Raw genomic sequence first — 22,349 nt, forward strand, 5'->3', positions numbered from 1 at the left:
ATAGATTTCCAAGTCCTTTTAAAGTAAAGCACCCTCAAAAACTATGTATGTCAGAAATACTTGTTTTTCCTTTACAATTGCCAGGCAGATAAACTGAAATTGTTAGTTGTTGGAAAATATGACCAGGTAATTTTGTTTTTGTATTATATTTTATATCAAGTTAAGTGTAAAGAGAATTTATTTAACCATCATAAAATTATGATTACTTTGAATGACAAGTAATCTACATAGTCTAATATTTCATTATTGTACAGTAGTATACATTTTGATCCAAATGATACCACATTAAATGTCAGGCAAAGGGCAGAATAATACTTCCAAAATGAGGAAGTAATTTTATAGTTAATAAATTACTAATATGATAATTGTTCAAATCATTCTATTAAAGTGCAAAATTTTCTAGTTCAGCATAATTCTTTTTTTTTTTTCTTTTTAGGGCCACACCCATGGCATATCCCAGGTTAGGGGTTGAATCAGAGCTGCAAAGCCTGGCCTATGCCACAGCCACAGCAGCACTGTATCCAAGCCGTATCTGCAACCTACACAGCAGCTCATGGCAATGACAGATCTTTAACCCACTGGGCAGGGGCCAGGGATCAAATTCGCACCCTCATGGATACTAGTCAGTTTCATCACTGCTGAGCCACAACGGGAACTCCAAGTTGAACATAATTCTAATCCCTCTGTTCAAGAACAAATTTATTATCTGAAGTTTGATATTCAACAAACTTACAAATCAGGAGACTAAAATAGTTGACTGTGGTTAAGTAACCTGCTCAAAATCAACAAAAAATGAACTAGTACCAGAGTGAAATGGTACTTGGATGGGGCCTAGACTACAAACCAAAAATAATAGGAAAAAATAAGAAAGAGAACAAAATCAACAACTTTTTTCCGTTCTTAGTATGTAATACACTCAAAGTATATGTTTATTCTGATTTTACCAGTGTGTGTTACCAAACCTATGACTAAATTTCTGCTATTTCAGTTTTGTACTATGCATTTTTTACAGTAATGAGATCAAAAGTAACATTTAAATTTACAAAACATTAGCCTCTTTATGAAATCACCAAACGGATGAGGCATGAACTTTCATGAAATCTCAGCTTTTACTGTTGAAACCCATCTGTGAACAAGGTGAACCAGGACCATGAAATTCAGATTATATTCATATTATTGATAGGGACAAACCAAAGTTGTGTGTAATTAAATGGAAAGGGTTTGAGCTTTGTAGTCAGAGAAATCTTAGTACATGTTCTGGTATGGCCACTGTCTGAGACCTTCACATAAATTATTTTTCTTTGCTTGGCTTCCCAAACTGAAAGTTAAATGGGTTAAATTAAATAATCTATGACAGGAGTTCCTGTCATGGTGCAGTGGAAACGAATCTGACTAGGAACCATGAGGTTTTGGGTTCAATCCCTGGCCTTGCTTAGTGGGTTAAGGACCTGGCGTTGTCATGAGCTGTGGTGTAGGTCACAGACGTGGCTCGGCTCCTGCATTGCTGTGGCTGTGGTTAGCCTGGGAATTTCCATATGCCAAGAGTGTGGCCCTAAAAAGCAATAAACAAACAAACAAACAAACAAACATCTATGAAAAGTACCTCAGATAACTTGTTATATAAATATATATACAAAACCTATTAACAGTCTATGTTTTGCATTTATGTTTCAACAACAATCATTCAAAAAATATGATGACAACAAAGTCAATGTGTTCTTACTATATGCAGATCATATTGGGGGTACTAAGATGAATAAAATCTATTGCCTGTGTTCCAGAAGTTTTTGTGCAAGGGAAGAAGGACATGGAAGTAAATAATTATGTAAAATAGGACTAAATATGTACTATAATATTAATAAATCACTGAGGAAACATAAAGAAAAGTGCTGTTATGATGAACTACATAGAGAATTTAGCATTGGATTTTGCTCTTAAACAGGTGGGGAAGATCATTGAAAACTAAGATCAGCAAATTGAGCAGAGGCTTGTATGACTAATCTTAGATCATACCAGATCAGATGCCGTGGAAGGGTGGTTAAGAGTTGCAGCCTTCCCACTGGATTGTAAACTATGTTGTCATCACTGTATCTACCATATTCAGAGTGAAGTCTGGAAAAAAAAAATTGGTGCTCAGTAAATATTTGTTGAATAGTTTCAGACTAGATTATGCTCATCCAGGGAAAACTTACCTGCTTTCTAAGAAATGTGGGCTTTGTTCACTATGCAATAGAGAAATGTTGAAGATATTTTTAAAAGGAGTAATATAATCCACATTTTATTAGTAAGCTAACTTAATGTCAGTATGAATTAACAATATATTGACAGCAGGCAGACTTGTAAGGTAGCTGTTGTAATAGAGGAATGATGTGAAATCTTCGGATTGTGTGGAAGAAATGGGAGAGGGGAGAAAAAGGATGCACATGAGACATTTGAACCTAAGAGCAACAGGATTGAGAAATATTAGGGCTCTTTAGCATAATACAGATGATAGAAGCCCAATCCAAACTAGCTTAAGAAAAAATAAGCAAGATTTATTGGGTCAAGAACTGAAAGTCTAGATTGGACTTTAGGCTTAGGTTCAAGGCTATGTATCTCCATCTGTTCACCCTAATTCTGTTTACATATTGAGTGTATTCTGCTAAATAGGCTCTCCACCTGACAGATTTAGATTTTTCCAGTTTATCAGCTTAGAGAACAATGCCTCCCTTTTCCCACTATCCACATATTATAAATATATTGTACATATTTGCTCTGTATGGATCATATGATCATTCCTGTGAAGAGAGGAGTCAGTGTACCATGATTGTCATGGAATGAGAGAAGGGAAATTTTCTAGACGAAATTGTCATATAGGGTAGATGAAAAAAAAGAGATGCTCAATACAGGGAAAATAAGAAAAACTGAAAGCTCTCAATCAATTTTCCATCCTGGTGACTGGACAACAGATGTCAGGAATGAAAGAGAAAATGAGTTTTTAAATTCATGAGACATGTATGATTTGAGTCATACTGAGCTTGAGTTGGTAGTGTAACATCCATATGGGATGATGATTAGCAGGCAGATATAGAGATAGATCAAATGGGAGTTGTGAATTCAGTGCAAAGATGAGAGTCAAAGCCACAGCTCTGAATGAAATCTCGTAGAGAGAAAACATAAAGGAAAGGAATAGGCAGTTATAGAATAGAGAAGAAAGAGGAATGCTAAAAGCATCCTGGTGTGGTAGGTGCTTGGAGTAGTCAGACAAGTTGAAAGAGAACCAGGAAATGCTGTCAAAGTCAAGAAAGATGAGAAAGATGGGAGTTCCCCCTGTGGCACAGGAGAAATGAATCCAACTTGTACCCATGAGGATGGGAGCGATCTCTGGCCTCGCTCAGTGGATGGAGGATCTGACTTTGCTGTGAGCTGTGGCGTAGGTCGCAGACATGGCTTAGATCCTATATTGCTGTGACTGTGGCATAGGCCAGTAGCTGTAGTTTGGATTCGACCCCCTAGCCTGTGTGGCTCTAAAAAAAAAAAAAAAAAAAAAAAAAAGTCAAGAAAAAAGTGGGCTATCGATTTGATTGACTGCATACTAGAAATCGACTTATAATGTAAGTAAAACAGTAACTTATTGAAAGCATATACAGATGCTTGTAGGAAGGAAAAGAAAACTGAAGAACCAAGCTTGACATACTCAAGAACCAGACAGTTCCATGGAGTCAAAATTGTAGTTGCTGTTTGACCCTTTCCCCTGAAATAGCTATTTGAACAACAACAAAAACAGCTGTTTGTCTTTTCCTTTTCCCACAATTCAGTTTCTAAGAAGAGAATTCAGTTGGCCTACCTTGGATTAAGATTCCGCTTCTTCCCCAGAACAAGGTAACTGGTTAGCAGTCTCATAGGACTCATCAGTGGGGAAGCAGAAATTTCCCAGTACCAAAGCAAGATGGAATAGAAGTTAGGCACTCAATAAAACAACAATGTCCACTGTAGGATTCATTTAACAGTGTTAGTGAAGACAGGTATTTTCTCTTCAGAGGAGCTGTAATGGACTACCCATTCTCCTCTATGAAAAAATGTTCTGGTCTTTATCATAAAATCATAATTTTCTAAAAAAGTAAATATACCAGAAATATTCTATTACCTAATATGATAGGCAAAATGATTCCCTCCCTAAAGATGTCCATGTCCTCGTTCCCAGAATCTGAATAAGTAACCTCAAATGACAAAGAGAAATTCAAGCTGCAGACAGAATTAAGGTTGCTAATTAGCTCCAAAAAAATTCTTACCACGAAAACCCATTATCCTGGACTATCCCTGTGAGCCCAGCACTGTCGCAAAGGTAAAAAATGGAAGAGGGAAGCAGAAGATGTCAGAATGATGTCACGAGAACTCAACACCATTGCTGATTTTGAAGATGGAGGAAAGGGGGCCAGATATCAAGGAACGTGGGCTGCCAATAGAAGATGGAAAGAAGAGGGGAACAGATTTTCTCCTAGGGTCTCCAGTAAGGAATCCAGCCCTGCCGACATCAAGATTAGCCCAGTAAGACCTGCCTCAGAGTTCTGAGCTATTGAACTGTAAGACAAAATTTTGTGTTGTTTTAAAGCACTGAGTTTACGGTAATTTGTTACAGCAGTGATAGAAAATGAATAGCCCCACACCATTTTAAAAATAGAGTAGACAGAAAGTTAGATTAGATGATTGAGCCAGTGTCCATTGCACTTCACACAGGGATGTTAGAAATTCTTACCACTGAAACTCATCATTCAGAAACACTGATATCTTGGAAACAGGATAAAGAAGGAAATGTAAGTTTAGTTTCCTTCTAAATTATTCTGTTAACTATTGAGTGTCTAATTAAAGAGAATGAAGTTGAATAAAACTTCAGTTTTTCTGATCTGAAAGTTTAGGAGATTATTCAAGTAATATCTATGGAATATGGCAGAACCATGGTTGAAAATTAAGGTGATTCTTTCTTCCTTTCTCTCTTTCTTTTTGCTATTTCTTGGGTCGCTTCCGCGGCATATGGAGATTGCCAGGCTAGGGGTCTAATCGGAGCCGTAGCCACCAGCCTACGCCAGAGCCACAGCAACGTGGGATCAGAGCTGCGTCTGCAACCTACACCACAGCTCATGGCAACGCCGGATCGTTAACCCACTGAGCAAGGGCAGGGACCGAACCCACAACCTCATGGTTCCCAGTCGGATCCGTTAACCACTGCACCACGACGGGAACTCACTCTTTCTTTCTTTCTTTCTTTCTTTCTTTCTTTCTTTCTTTCTTTCTTTCTTTCTTTCTTTCTTTCTTTCTTTCTTTCTTCCTTCCTTCCTTCCTTCCTTCCTTCTTTCCTTCCTTTCTTTCTCTCTCTCTCCCTCTCTCTCTCTCTCTCTCTCCCTCCCTCCCTTCCTTTTCTTTCTTTCCTTCCTTCCTTCTCTCTCTCTTTCCTTCCTTCTTTTAAATCTGGCAACTATTTTTCTCAATAGCATTTCCAAACATTTTGGTTTATACTAGGTACTACTTACAACTGCAATTATTTTTTAAGAAATAATGAATCTTGCTAAATAAAAAGTTATATATATATATAATGTATATATACATATATTTTAAAACTGTGCAAATTGCTGGGGAGAAGTGAATTGCTCAGGGAGAATTCAAAATTCCAGAGTAATTCAGAAGGGAAGGTGTTAAGAAGAGAAATAGGATAGGAAAAATTAGCAAGATGTCCAGAGACTGGGGTTTTTATATGGAGTGGTGTAGACAATGGCAGCCAACAAGGTCTAAATTCATTCTAAATTGTTTCCTATATAGCACTTAAGGTAGTCCTCAATTCTTTAAATTTCTGCTACCTGAAACAGCTTTGTAGTTGTGGTCACTCTGAAGGAAATGATAAAGTATATAGGACAGTTTTACCACTGACTTAAAATTATGGCAAAAAGTGAACAGCCATAAGCTATTATAGGGCAAAGAACAAAAATATCTCACAGACAGGAAATCAAAACCAGAAGCGTTCATGACAATATAAGCCCACAGGAAATTTGCATAAAATCATAAAAAAGTGCTTTGGTTATTGAAATCCATTTAACAGGGATTTGAAACAACATATTATAGAAAGCTAAAACAAAACAAAAACAAAAATTGTAACCATAACGAAAATGTATAGAAGTTTCTCTATGTACCAGGCTCCTCATCAAATCCATCATGTAAGTCATATATAGAAATCCTATAAAGTAGGAACAATTATATTCCCATTTCACAAGATGAATATGAGGCATAGCATAAAGAGGTAAAGTAACTGGCCCCAAGATATTGCACTTAGGAAATGAAAAACTGGATGTATTTCGTTTGAACCCAGATCACTCTCATTCCAGAACTTTGATCAGTAGAATAAGTATCTCTAAAAGCCTAGTCTAGACCATCTATGTTAATATGATTAGGGAGTGCCTGTTTTAAAATTGAAGATTCCTGGACCCATTCAAACCTGATTAAACATGAATATTTTGTGTGGGCTCTGATTTCCTCACTCCTTAACAGTGTGATCCCTGTGTATGTGTGTGTAACCTTAATGTATTTGTGATCCTTATGCACACTTAGGTTTGAAAACCACTACCCCATTGTGTTGCATTCACAGTCTTAAATGCCTTCATCCCCACAAACTTGTTCAGGCAACCCTTGAGAGTACCTTAGGATGGTACTGGAATTGGTACTGAAAATGTATCTACCATACTCATTCTTTGCTATCTATTTACACACATATACAATGTGGGGAATCTGAGAAAAGGGATGAAGGCAGAAAACTAACAATTATTGGGTCTTACTTTGGGCCATATACTATACAATGCACTTATGTAAACTCATTTAAGGCCAAATAATTATCCAAGCCATCTACCACCCCAACTTCCAGATAAAACAGAACTCCAGGTCTTCAGATTTTCTTGTGTGTGAATAACTTCATTAGTCTTGAAACTAATCTTTTACCCCCATCTCCTAACTTTCTCCTATCTCTTATACTACATATCCTCAAATTGTTAAATAGGGCATATCTAACAAAAATGTGTAAAATATGAATGTGCAAATTTAACAATAATAATAAACCAAAATCTGAGTACCCTTATCCACACCAGAAACAAAATGTAACCATACCTCAGTTGCACCCTGAGACCCCCTCATTCATTGTCCCCATCCAAAGATTAGCAGTACCCTGAATTAATCATTCTCTTACTTTCCTTTATAATTTTGTGGGATTTCTGGTTTTGTTTTTATTTTTCTACCTAAGTATATAACTCTTAAAATACAGTTTTCAGTTTTGCTTGTTTTTAAAATTTATAAAAATTTATAAGAATTCTATAACTTGCTTCTTTCATTCAACATTTTTAGGAGGTATAATCATGTTGATGAATGTATTATAGTTCATTCATTTTACATGTTTGTAAATTTTGGAGCTTGTAGAATTTAAGCATGTTCAATTTGCCCAGGTAATTTTCTGGAAAAATTTTCAAAAGTGGTTGTACGAGTTTATACCCAATTCCTATTTTTCTGTATCCTCATATATATACTTATTTCCTCTGACTTTTCAATTTTTACCAATCTGGAAAGTGCTTTTAATTTTCATACTGAAGAAATCAAATAACTTCACATGTGTGAGAGCCATTATGCATCCTTCAATGTGAAATTCCCATTCATTACTTTTTTGGGGGCTGCATCCCATGGCATATGGAAATTCCCAGGCCAGGAATCCAACCCATGATGCAGTTGTGATCTGTCCCATGGTAGCAGCAATGCTGGATCCTTAGCTGCAGTACATAGGATATTCCTCCATTCATTGCTTTAACCCACTTTTATATTAAACTGTTACACTTTTTCTTATTGTTTTTAGGGACTCTGCATATTTACTGAATCCTAATCCTTTGTAATCTATATATGTGTCAATTATCTTTTCTCCGTTTATAGTTTTACTTTTTACTATCATTACAATATTTTTATATATTTAATTTACCTTTATTGAAGAATAACTAATATATAATAATCTGTACATATTTAATGTACAATTATTTTTTAAAAATATAATATACATATAAACATACACTCAAGAGGCAATCACCACAATCATGGTAATGAACATAGACATCACCTTCAAAAGTTTTAAATGCCCCTTTATAATCTTTTTCTTCTGTCCATACTTGCCCACTTGCCCATTTCCACGCATTGCCTTATGCTCTTTCTATCACTATAGATTAGTTTGCATTTCGTAGAATTTTATGCAATGGTCTCATAGAGTATGTACTATTTTTGTCTGGCTTTTTTCACTGAGCAAAATAATTTTTAGAGTAATCTATGTTGTTTCATGTACCAATAGTTGATTTTATTGTTTAACAGTATTCTAAAATATGGCTATATTTACATCTACAGATCAACATTTAAATAGTTTCCAGTTTTTCCTGAATTCTACAAAGCATTTAAGAAAGGAAGAATAATGCCAATTCTACACAAAATCTTTCAGAAAATTAAAGAGTAGGAAATACTTTCTCAACTCACTCTATGGACCAGCATTAATTACTCTGATATCAAAACCAGACAGAGACATGGCAAAGCAAATAAAAACAGAAGACAAAAGACCTGAAGACCAATCTCAATAGTAAATGTATATGTAAAAGTTTTAAGTGAAATTAAAAAAAAGAAACCCAAAGTGATAAAAGGATAATATACATCACGGCTGAGTGGGACTTAGCCCAGAAATGCAAGGTTGTCTTACTATTTGAAAATCAGTCAATGTAATTCACCATATTAGCAGAATAATTTTTTTAAAAAATATATAATCATCTCAATAGATGTAGAAAATAATTTGACAAAATCCAACTTCCATTTCTGATTAAGAAAAAACAAAAAACGGGAACAAAAACCTTCTAAGCAAAGTAGAACAAGGGAATTCTTCAATCAGATAAAATGACATCTATAAAAATCCTACAGCTAACATCACATTCAATAGTGAGAAATCGAATGCTTTTTCCCAAAGGTCAGAAATTTGGCAAAGATGGGTGTTTTCACCCCTTCTATTCAACACTTTATTGGAGGTTTTAGCCATCACAATTAAACAAGAAAAATAAGTAAAAGCCATTGGAAAGAAAGAAGTAATATTTTGTTTATTTGCAGAATATTGTGTGGAAAATACAATGAAATTTATTTTAAAAAAACTTTTAGAACTAATAAATGAGTTTAGCAAGTTTGCATGCTACCAGGTCATTATTTTTAAATCAATTGTATTTTTAGATTTTAGTAATAAAAATTAGAAAATGAAACTTTAAAAACATAATTTACAGCAGCATCGAATATATGAAATACTTAAAAGTATATGACAAAAAATGTGCAAGATCTATAAACTGAAGCCTATAGTACTTGCTGCAAGAAGTTAAATAAATAAATAAATATCTCTACTATGTACATGGATAGGAAGACTCAGTTTTGTTAAGATGTCAGTTCTCCCCAAAATTCATCTATAGATTCAATAGACTCCCAAGAAAAATTACAGTAAGTCTTTTATAAAACTGACAAGTTGATTCTAAAATTCGCATGGATTCGGATTACCTAAAACAATTCTGAAGAAGAACCAAGTTGGGAGACTACACTACTCTACCTAAAGATTTACATTAAAAGTCTAGTGCATTAAAGTTCTCCAGAGAAATAGAACTAATTTTATATATATATATATAAATATTCTTGAGAATAGTTATTTAAACTATATTATAGTTATTTAAACTATATAGTTTAACTATTATAACTATTATAGTTATTTAAACTATTATAGTTATTTAAACTATAATAGTTATTTAAACTGTTTAAATAGTTATTTAAACATATAATAGATATATGTTTATAAATACATATGTAATATATTATATATTATAGGAATTGGTTCACACAGGCTGGAGGCAAGAAGTCCTGCAATAGGTGTCTGCAAGCAGGAGAAGAAAAGGTGGTATACCTCGGTCTGAAGGTATGAGAACCAGGAGAGTCCATGGTGTAAGTCTCAGTCCGAAGGCCTGGGCAGTCAGGGAGAGCAGCTTGTGTAAGTCCAGAGTCCAAAGGCCTGAGAATCAGGAGCTCTGTCATCTGAGACCTGAAGAGAATGGATGTCCAAAGAGAATTTACCCTTCCTCCACCTTTCTGTTCTATTTGGGCCCTTAACAGATTGGGTGTTGCCCACCCACATGGGTGAGGGTGGATGTTCTTTACTCAGTCTACTGATTCAGATGCTGCTCTCTTTTGGAAGCACTCTCACAGATGCACCAATTCATCAGCCATTTGGGCATCCCTTAGCTCAGTAAAGTTGAAGCAGAAAATTAACTACTATATAGAGTAATCAACAGAATATTCTATTGGTATAAAGATAGACAAGTAGGTCAATGGAACAGAATAGAGAATCCAGAAAAATACCTATATATATTTTTTCAGCTGATTAACAAAGGCAAAAAAGTTAAGTTTCATATTCAGTGGAAAAATTAATCTTTAAATAAATGAGTCCCTCAATAATTAGATACCCATAACAAAAAGAATTTTGATACGTGTCACACTCTATACAGAAAATAACTCAAAATGTATCACTTCATAAGTGCGAAACCTAAAACTATGAAAGATTTTTCTATTTAGATTTTATTAACTTCTATATTATTGCGTTGTTGTCAGAGTATATTCTCTGTATTATTTCACTAGTTGAATTTGTTTAGAGGAATTTTATGGACAGTTATATGGTCAAATGTTGTACTGTTACAAGTTTGCAAGAACAGAGGTTTTCTACTAAGAAGTAGTAAAATAAGTTCCATGGCAGTATCTCCTACTGTCATCGCTTAGCTGTTGAGCTCGCTCATTGGTGGATTCCTCTTTGCCTTAATGAAGAAAGTATCCTTTGAGCTCTTGCAGGAAAGAGTCAGGTGGTGGGTTCTCTAGTCTCACATTAAATATCTAGTCAAAATTCTCACATCTGGAAACTTCTGAGAATTTCTTTAATACTATTCTCAAGAATTTTTAATAGCCTCACCTGGCTTATATAGGTATCTTCATGCCCAAGCTTCATAATGCTACCTCAAACCATATTAAGTCTGGCTCCAGTAGTCCTTGCCAGAACATTGAATCACAGGGCATGGGAGGATGCTCTCCATGCCAATAAAATTTCCCTTATCCAGTCTTATGTTTCCCCACATTTATTACCATCAGTCTACTCCCACAGGTGTACTCCAGGTTCCTGCAAGTATTTCTTAGCCAGGTTCTGAAATTCCTTTATAAGGTACAGGTAACTCTTGCTATTTTCTGTTCTATACAAACAATGAACCATTGCTCCTCAGGTAAGTACAGTGTTAGATTTCTGCTAGTCTTGGATTACAACACTTTCCTCAACTAATTAATACACAACCTTGTTTTATGTGTGTCTCTGTTTAAAGACACCTAATTTAGTATATATTGTTTATTAATTAACACTGAACTCACAGTCAACAGGACTATAACTCATGCCTGAGTGATGTTTATCTGACAGATATTTTCTCCATAAGGCACATCACAGCTTTCTTGAGCTTAGAAATGCTAGACAGCATTTAGGAACCAATCTTGGGGACCATTTTAAATAGCAAAATAGCCCAACCTCACCCCCACAAAAACATGAAAAAATATGGAACTAAATAGACTAGAAAAAGAACACTTGTTTTTCATGTGAGAGTTGGGCATGGATTTGCTTGACTTCAGGTGACTGTGCATGCAACAAGTGGCTCAGATTTTGATCTCTGTGTATGACCAAAAATGACCACAAAAGTGCTGTGAATATTGATTTTGGGGTTACAAATGATTTTTAGTAAGTAGGCAAATTCACAAATACACAATCCATGAATAGCCAGGATTGACTGTATTTCCTCCTATAGCAGGATCTACATCTCCCTGTTCAAGACAGTGAGGAGTGGAGAAGGTAGATCATGAAGACAACAAGCATGGTCTTTCATGCACAAATCTCAAGTGGGGTTCATGCAAAATTTTTAACTAAGGGAGGACTACTTCCTCCTAATAAGGGGCAGGGGTCTGTTTTGCTCTTCAGAGTATTCTGGTGGGATTAGTCTCAGGCTTGCCTATGGGTCTTAAGATTCCATCCATTTCCTATAGGGTTCCTGTCTTTGACATTGGAGACCCGGGATTTTTATCATGACACTGACACGTGTACAAACAGACCTTGAGTCAAATTTTTATGTAGCTTGCAGAAAATAAGGATTACCTTAAACACTACTATTAAATCACAAAATGTGTGGATTAAGAATTGGATGACCTAAGCTTGTCTATTTCTTCAAGGCTTTTATTTATTTTTATTTTTAATGTTATTTTCTTTTTTTAGTTTTATTGAAGTGTAGTTTACAAGGTTGTGATAATTTCCACTATACAACAAAATGACCTAGTCATACATATACACATATCTGTTCTCTCTCAGATTCTTTTCCCCCATAGATGATCACAGTATACTGGGTAGAGTTCTCTGTGCTATACAGCAGGCCCCATTGGCTAGTCATTCCATATTCCTCAGTGTGCATATGCCAAGCTCCAACCCCAAGTCTATCCCTCCCACCCCCTCACCTGTCCCCTTTGGTAACCATAAGTTTTCAAAGTCTGTTAGTCTGTTTCTGTTCTGCAAATTAGTGCATTTGTATCCTTTTTTAAAGATTCCTCATATATGTGATATCACATGATACTTCTCTTTCACTACCTGGCTAATTTCACTTAGTATGATAGTTTCTAGGTCCATCCATGTTGCTGGAAATGGCATTACTTCATTCTTTTTATGGCTGAGTAATATTCCTTTGTATATATGTACCACATCTTTTTTTATCCATTCCTCTGTTGATGGACATTTAAGTTGTTTCCATGTCTTGGCTATTGTAAATAGTGTTGCAATGAGCCTGTACAGGAATGCTTGCATCTTTTCAAATTATGGTTTTCTCTGGATAGATGCCCAGGAATGGGATTGCTGGATCATATAGTAGTTCTATTTTTAGTTGGTTTTTTTTAGGAGCTTCCATACTGTTTTCCATAGTGTATGCACCAATGTACATTCCCATCAACAGTGTAAAAGAATTCCCTTTTCTCCACACCCTCTCCAGTATTTATTATTTGTAGATTTTTTGATGATGGCTGTTCTGGCTAGTGTAAGGGGGTACCTCATAGTAGTTTTGATTTGCATTTAATAATTAGTGATGTTGAGCATCTTTTCATGTGTTTTTTGGCCATCTGTATGCCTTCTTTGGAGAAATTTCTATTTAGATCTTCTGCCCATTTTTTTATGTTGTTTCTTTTTTGGATATTGAGCTGCAGGAGGTGTTTTTAGGGAAACAATTGCATTTTCCATCACATCAAAAAGAAGAAAATACCTAGGAATAAACTTACCTAAAGATACAAAAGACCTGTACTCTGGAAACTATAAGATGCTTATGAAAGAAATCAAAGTTGATACAGATGGAAAGATATACCATGTTCATGGATTGAAATAATCAATATTATCAAAATGAGTATTCTACCCAAGACAATCCACAAATTCAATGCAATCCTTATCAAATTACCAATGGCATATTTCACAGAAATAGGTCAAAATTTTTAAAAATTTGTATGGAAATGCAGAAGACCCTGAATAGCCAAAGCAATCTCAAGAAAGAAAAGTGGAGCTGGAGGAATCAGGCTTCCTGACTTCAGACTATACTACAAAGATACAGTCATCAAAACAATATGGTACTGGCACAAGAACAGAACTATAGATTAATGGAACAGGATAGAAAGGCCAGAAATAAACCCAAGCACCTATGGTCAATTAATCTATGATAAAGGAGGGAACAATATACAATGGAGGAAAGAGTGGTTCTGGGAAATTTGGATAGCCACATGCAAAAGAATGAAATTAGAATATTCTCTAATACCATAGACAAAAATAAACTCAAAATGGATTAAAGACCTAAATGTAAGACCAGTTTTGCTATAAAACTCTTAGAAGAAAACATAGGCCAAACACTCTCTGACATAAACTGTAGCAATATCTTCTCAGATCCACCACCTAGAGTAATGACAATAAAAGCAAACAAATGGGACCCAATTAAACTTAAAAGTTTTTGCACACAAAGGAAACCTTAAACAGAACAAAAATACAACCCACAGAATGGGAGAAAATCTTTGCAAATGAAGCAACTGAAGAAGGATTAATCTCCAAAATATTCAAGACTTTTAAAAGAGTTAACAAAAGCCTGCAGCCACTCCACAATCCTTATAGTTATCACTGTTTCCATAATTTTCATGTCATAGCTATGCTATAACCCAATGCTTTATCTTTTAACCTTACCCTATCCATATCCCAATCTGCCACAGGTAAGAGAGAATAACTAGAAAAATTCTAAAGATAAATAGTAATTGAGAGAGATCTAGCTTTCTTTATCAGATGTTAAAATAATTTTGAAGCCAGGCCAGAATTAAGGCATAAACCATGTAGCCATATATGTCCCCCACAACAAAAAGGAACAGCATCAGTTCACTTTGACTTGTACTCTGGCCACTGGTTTGGTTATTTAATTTGTCCCAATTTGAAGGCGGTGATATTATTTCAGCTTAAAAAAATGTGGTACCATTTTAAATCATTTTCTCATTTATCCACCTCTCTTAATGAGGTCTCCTGGTATTTCACCCTCCAGTTTCTTCATATGAGAAGAGTGTTGGATTGGAGAATTGAATTGGTAAAAGCTTTGAAGTTATTATTATCTTAGACTTCAAAGCTGGTGACAGTTTCTGAGTCAGGATCTGCCTGAGTCATGTTTGACCCCAGGGGTTGTAGGATTTAATGAGAACAGGGAAATATCCTGAGAGTCTGCTCCCCTCACCATAATGCTGTTGAAATATGGGGTGAGGGGAAGAAATTTCTTCAGCTCTTGGGAGCAGAAAAGTGTTCCTAAGTGCAGGAAAGCTGTGCTGTGTCTATGGAAAAAATATATGTGTTATATAAGCTTAATTTAGGAATGGGTTATAAAACTATTGGCTGTGAGTGCAATGTACTATTGTCCCCAGCCCCCTCAAAAACAAATATTCAGTGTCCATACTTGAATAAAAGTGCCTTTGTGGAAACTGTAGGGTCAAAGCTCTGGAACAAGGGACCCAGGAGGACTCTCACACATTCATGCATCAGGTAATACAGGCAGAGGGATCTTGGTCCTGGCTATGGACCTAATTTTAGCCCCTCTTGACCATACTAAGTCAGTGATCTCAGGGAGCCCCTGGAGATCACTGACTTAGATTATCACCCATGGATGAGAGAGACTTTGCTGAAATCCAGGTTTCTAAGAGAGAAGATCCGGCACACTACTGAAGAAAAAAAAAAAAAATGTGAGTTTTGAGTTTGGATGTATTAGTGTGGGTAACAGGAACAGTTTGATTTATTCAAGTCACTTCTCTCCCAAGACAGCACAGTTTACGGTCAAGAGAACACTTCTTTGGCCCATGATTTCTTCCATGAGGAAAACGGAGAGCATGCGAATGAGCACCCATATTCTCCAGCTGTGTGGATTCTTCTAAGGAGGATTATTTGTCTTTCACCCTTTCAGGAAGACTAAATGAAGAACTCTATGATTGGGGGCAGGAAGAGTCTGGGAAAGTTGCACATAAGATGTTTGGAGAGCATTAAACTGAAATATGTCCTATTAATTGCTTATGAACTCCAACAAGAAGCCTTCCCACAAAATATTGAGAAAACCCCACTTGAGGATACCATCATTTGGCCCACAGGCAATCCCAGTACCTCCTGTACTTCACCCACATACATTTCCCTCTCTGTGGCCAACACCCTGTGCACGCTCCCAAAGGTGATGGGCAAAGCAAGTTTTAAAAGAGGGCTAGTGAGCATGAACAGAAAGCAGGCCTGAATTTCTGGGCCAGGAAGAGATCACAAACTTAAGCCATAGAACCAGCTTTGGAAAAACAAAAGACACAGTCAACACTCAGCCTGGTACATTGTAGGATTGAGAGAAAGCATACAAGCTAAGAATTCTGCCACAAGAGGGACCAAGTGTAACTGCAGTAGGTCTGAGAAAGCCTCAAAATCTATAAAAGTATTGAATCACTATGCTGTGCATCTGAAAATAATATATTGCGAATCAATTATGTTTAAATTTTTTAAATTTTAAAAATAAAGAGAAGAAGAAAGCTTACAGTAACTCAGAAGGAAGAAGTAAAAAAAAAGTGCTGAGTTTTCAAAGCTAAAATGAAAAGATGCTTTCATAAAACATATGAAAATATAAAACACACTGATAAAGGTAAGTATATAGTCAAATTCAGAATACTCTAATTGAAATATAGTGTATTAACTTTAGTGTCACCTTGAATACAAGAGGATTAAAAATAACATAAGATTTGTTCATGAATACACAATATAAAATGTGGTTAACTATGACATCAAAAACAGAAAAGGAGGCATAAAAAGGTCGAGTTTTGTATGTGGTTGAGGTTAAGTTATCAGTGTAAGATAAACTGTTATATCTATAAGATATTTTATGTAAGTTTCATGGTAACCACAGAGCAAAAATCACAGTAAATTCACAAAAGATAAAGAGAATCAGAGCATACCACTATAAGAAATCATCAATTCACAAAGGAAGGGAGCAAGAGATGAAAAAAGAAATAAGGATACTATAGAACAGCCAATGAATAATTAATAAGATGGCATAAGAAGTCCTTATCAATCAATAATTACTCTAAATGTGTAGTGTATTGAGTTCTCCAATCAAAAGGCAAAGAGTGGCTGGATGATAAAAAACCTAGACCCAGCTATATGCTACCTACAAGAGACTTACTTCAATTTTAAGGACAAACATAGGTTCAAAGTGAAGGGATGAAAAAAGACACTCCATGGGAGTAAAACCAAGAGAAAGCAGGGAAACTATAATTTTGTCAGACTTTAAGCCAAAAATAAAGATCATTATATAATGATAATGGAGTCAATTTATCAAGAAGATACAACAATCATAAACAGATACGGAGCTAACATAGGAACACTTGAATATATTAAGCAAATACTAACAGATTTTAAGGGAGAAATAGACAATACACTAATAATAAGGGCCTTCAATACCCTACAATAAACAATGGATAGATGATCCAGTCAGAAAAGCCAATGAGGAAATGTTGAAATTGAACCATATGTGAGACCAAATGATCCTGATAGACATATATAGAACATTCCATCCAACAACAGTGGAATGTGCATTCTTATCAAGCACACAAGAAACATTTGCCAGGATAATCATATGATCAATCACAAAACGAGTCTTAGCAAATTTAAGTGGAGTAATTGCATACCAAGTATTTTTTTCTGATCACAATTGTCTGAAACTAGAAATCAATAAGATTTGCTATGAATTGCTTGTGTGATGTGAGAGGAAAAATGGAATCAAGGAAGACATTTTTTTTAAATCTACATATATATTTTTCTTTTTGGCTACACCCATGACAGGCAGAAGTTCCTGGGCCAGGGATTAAACCTGTGCCACAGCAGTGACAGCACCAGATCCTTAACTCACTATGCCCACAGGGAATCCCAACACATGGTTTTTTAGCTTGAGCAACTCAAAGAATAAAATTTGAAATTTATTAAGGTAAGGAAATTGAGGAGAGCCAGTTTGGTGGGGATTGAGGAGAGTGGAAATGAAGGGTTTGGTTTTGGACACAATAAATTTGGAGATGACCTTTAAATACCCAAGTATAGATGTCAAGGAGAAAACAGATAGGTGAGTCTGGAGCTCAGGTGAAAGATTAGAACTATGATTGCCTCTAAAGTGCAGGTCTCTTAGGGTATTTTATTGTTACACCTAACAACCTGGTACAAGTTCCCTGGGACACTTGTCTAGAAGACATTTAGGGAAACATCTCAGTGCATACTGCACCCAAAATTATTGTCTTACTCTCAAATTTTGTTATCAGACCAAAATTTCTCCTTTACTCCCTCTCTCATCATTTTCTTTCATCACTATTTCTTTAGGAGATAAAAATAACATTTGAGTCATGCTTCCAGACTGATCAGAAGGAGGCACATACTGACAATATATCATAACAAGAAAAATGATAATATACTTGAATACAAAGTTTGCTTTATAGTCCCAATAAGATTGCTTAAACAATATTTTTTGTTTGTTCTTCTGTCTTTTTAGAGCTGCACCTGTGGCATATGTAAGTTCCCAGGCTAGGGCTTGAATTGGAGCTGCAGCTGCAGGCCTATGCCACAGCCACAGCAATCCCAGGTCTAAACCAAAGCCGTGACCTACACCACAGCTCACAGCAATGCCAGATCCTTAATCCACTGAATGGGACCAAGAATCGAACCCACATACTCATGGATACTAGTTGGGTTCATTAGCATTGAGTCACAGTGGGAACTCCCTAAATAATCTTTTCTTATGGTCTGAATCATTGCCTAGATCAATTTCTTATTTATTTACTTTAGCTTAGAGTTTAAATCACTTTTCTCAAAAATGTCTCCTTTTACTTAAGCCACCCCTTTATAGTAAAGACTGGAAATTTATAAGCATACTATGTTACTCTCTTGCTTAATTACCTCTAGTCTTTTTTCTCACTGATTATAAAACTAACTCCATAGCCTCATTTCAGCTGTGCAGGCATATTAATCTTGGGTGCCCCACAGAGAAGAAGATTCAAAAATAACATTCTGAAATGGCTGGAGACATGATTAGATAAGGATGGTTGAGGGGGTACTCTCAGTGGGGGGAACAACCTGAATGATTGAGAAGCAAACTTGCCTGAGCTTGGAGTGCAAAATATGGGCTAGAATACAGAGAAAATAAGTTTTGTGGAATTCAATTCTGGAGGGCCCATGAGGATTTATTAGAGATTTAAATTTAATTCAACTGGTATTTGGAAGCTACTCTATGGCATCAGAAAAGAGGAATATGACAATAAAAATTTTCCTTCAGGAATATGATTCATACTATAATTAGTAGGTTAGGTTGGTCCACAGACTACTATCTTTTAGAGGCTTCCAAATTATTTAAGTAAATCAGAAACACCAAGAAATATTTGTAATTGATTTAATTGCACATGTCTATTTCTTTTGATTAATATTGCAGTCCTGGTGAGATGAGAAGCCTCATAACATAGTCTCAGTGAGGGAACACACAGACTCTGAGAGTGAACAATTAATAGAATGTCTGTCCCGGACTCATGTCCTGTTGTACTTTTTAAGTAGCATTTTCTTTGAAGCTTAAAAAATAAGAATAACTATTGTTTTTTTTTCATCTTCTTGGAGTATGTGTGTGTGATGCTAGGTTTTGAGGACAATAACGAGGGCAAGAAAGTTTTGGTTTTTGACTTAGCTAACCTAAATGCTGGTTAAAGATAATGAGGACAAAATGCATTTGAAGCTCTCATTGCAGTATTACATTAGCTAATTTATGACAACTTACATTTTCATAATACTCTCAAAGGTCTTGCTACAATGATAAAAAAAAATAGTTTCTGAATAAAAATAGAATTTCTATAGTCCACGGGTTTAACAAGGTCAAGAGCTCCCTTCAATTAGAGATGTGATATTTATAAGAAAGTTGATCCAGAGAGGAAGTTTTGTGATTTCTTAGACTCACTAGGTCTAATTCCTGAAATCTAACCTTTTTTTTTCTAGTTTTAGAGAAGTAAATTAACATATCAAGTAAATAACTTATATAGTTTATCTTGTTATTCTAAAAATTTCCAAAAGATTCTATTTTTATCTTTAGAGCATAAAAGTGGTCCAAATAATTGGGAAAAGATTAAAAAATAACAATTTCTGGGTTTCAAATAAGAGGATATGAATAAGTCTAAAATTCGTGATTTTTCTCTAGAATTATCAGGGCCAGGAAACATATAAATATGTCAACATATGTGGAATGTTATCATTAAAGTAAAAAAAAGCGTCCTGTTTTTAGAAAGGACATTTTGTCTGATTTTTTCAATACAGAATCAGAGACTATATGAACATCTCCACAGAAAAGAAAATCATGGACTTGGAGAAGAGACTTGTGGCTGCCTGATGGGAGGGAGAGGGAGTGGGAGGGATCGGGAGCTTGGGCTTATCAGACACAACTTAGAATAGATTTACAAGGAGATCCTGCTGAATAGCCTTGAGAACTTTGTCTGGATACTCATGTTGCAACAGAAGAAAGGGTGGGGGAAAAAATGTAATTGTAATGTATACATGTAAGGATAACCTGACCCCCTTGCTGTACAGTGGGAAAATAAAAAAATATATTAAAAAAATTTTTATGAAATAAAGAGAATGAGATCTGGGTGCATAAATTTCTAGTTCATACATTCTCTTAAGATGGTATTTTAAAGTATATTTCTGGGATAGCAGGCAGATGACCATGGGGTAGTGCATGGACTATGACCTAAAGAAGATTCATAGTATTTAGAAGGCTAGGTAAAGCATTTTGCAGAATAAGTATTTAAAGGCACACCTTAATTGGCCATGTCTAGTTCTGGAAATTTCAGAAGTAATTCAAATCTACTAAAAGGAGAAAGCGAAGAGAGAAATGTGCAGATGAGTGGAGCATAGGTACACAGATGGACCTCTGGAGCCAAAGATACAGACACTGATGTCAAGGCCAGCTCTTGTGCTGGATCAGATGCTTTACATGACTAGTCTTTCAACTTTCTAACCCTCATTTCCCTCATCAATAAAAATGATAGAAATTAGGGCCTATTTTATGACATCACTGAAAAGATTAAAACGTGATAAATTATGCAAAGTACCCAGCATGGCATATGATGCAAAGTAAACGTGAAATAAAAATGCTGGTTACCTTTTGCCAGCATTGTTTCTGTATCAGCCTGGTTTATTCAGAGAACAAAAACCGCTATGAGTTATACAGAATAAGGGAATTATTATATGGATTATACAGACCTTACACAAATGTAGAAGATAGTCAAGGAGTTTGTGCCAGATTGTGTTGCCTCTGTACCTAGTGTTGGTCACTAAAGATTAGCTGAGCTGGCAGTTGAAGAGAGTTGGAATAGAATGGAGGTGGGGTAGAGGGTAGGGCAGAAGCAAGGACAAGCTAAATCTTAGAATGATGAATGGAATCCATGAGAACAAACTAGATTTCATGAGGATACCTGGAACCTCAGTGGTGTGAGGGAACTCCTGGAAAAGCTGGTGCCTTTTACCATGAAGTTTTACATATACTTGGCCCCAGACACTAAGAAGCGATTGGAGGAGAGCTGGAGAAGCCGTAAGCCTGGGTGGTATCCCCACCAACAAGATTAAACAGAAGATCAGCAGCAAATGTGAGCTATCATACTGTCTGACACCCTACACCAAACTTTAAAACACAAAAATGGCAGCTTTAACATTTTTCCATCATATACATTTTGAGCAAATTTCCTTTGTGGTCAACCCTAACCCAGAACCATGCAGGAAAGGAAATTATGGGGGAAAAAACCAGATCCAGCTTGACTAAGCTGAAACAGTAAAAATCCATCACAGTTCACCTCTTGTCAACTTGGTATTTATACACACTTCTTTAAAGCTCTGCTTAAATTCTACTTATGGTCAAGTATACATGATAGCAAAATCAAGCGTCCATCTATCATGATGCAAATATCTCTTACAAAGCCAAAATGATGCAAACTCTCTCTCCAAAGAGGATACAAATTCCATATATACATTGGCTGCACCTACCCCATGCAGAAGTTCCTGGGCCAGGGAACAAACTTGTACCATGGCAGTGACAATACTGAGTCCTTAACCACTAAGCCACCAGGGAACTCCAACTTCTCCTTATATATTTGGATAGATCTTGTACATTTCTCTTCTGGCTGATCACATGCACTTTTGATAGTCTGTAACTTAAATTCTAGATATCAGGCTAATTATTACTAACATGTCCTAATGTTAGATACTAGAGGAATAGAAGGGGGAAAGATTGGTTAATATATACACAAACATATTCCTAATGAAGAAATACTCATAACTGTTAAGTTTGTTTCTACAATGAGTCACATAGTTGTAGCCACATAGCACCTTCTTTTGCTACTTATTTGCTTGGCAGCTCATGGTTTATTCTTTGGTGAGTGACTCAAATTTTCATTCCTGAAGGGTCTGAGTCTTTAGGAACCCTGCCTATATCGGTTATAGTTTTCCACTGACTTATTTAAGAAATTTTTGTTGACGTATAATTCACAGGTATACACATTTCACTCATTTAATGTGTACAGTTCAATGATCTTTAGTAAATGTTCAGATCTGTTTAACATCATCACAATTCAGTTTTAGAACATTTCGATCATTGTGAAGAGATCTCTCATGTCCTATTTCCACCCTCAGAGGTAGG

This window comes from Sus scrofa, chromosome 6 (genome assembly GCF_000003025.6).
Source record: "Sus scrofa isolate TJ Tabasco breed Duroc chromosome 6, Sscrofa11.1, whole genome shotgun sequence".
Lineage (NCBI taxonomy): Eukaryota > Metazoa > Chordata > Mammalia > Artiodactyla > Suidae > Sus > Sus scrofa.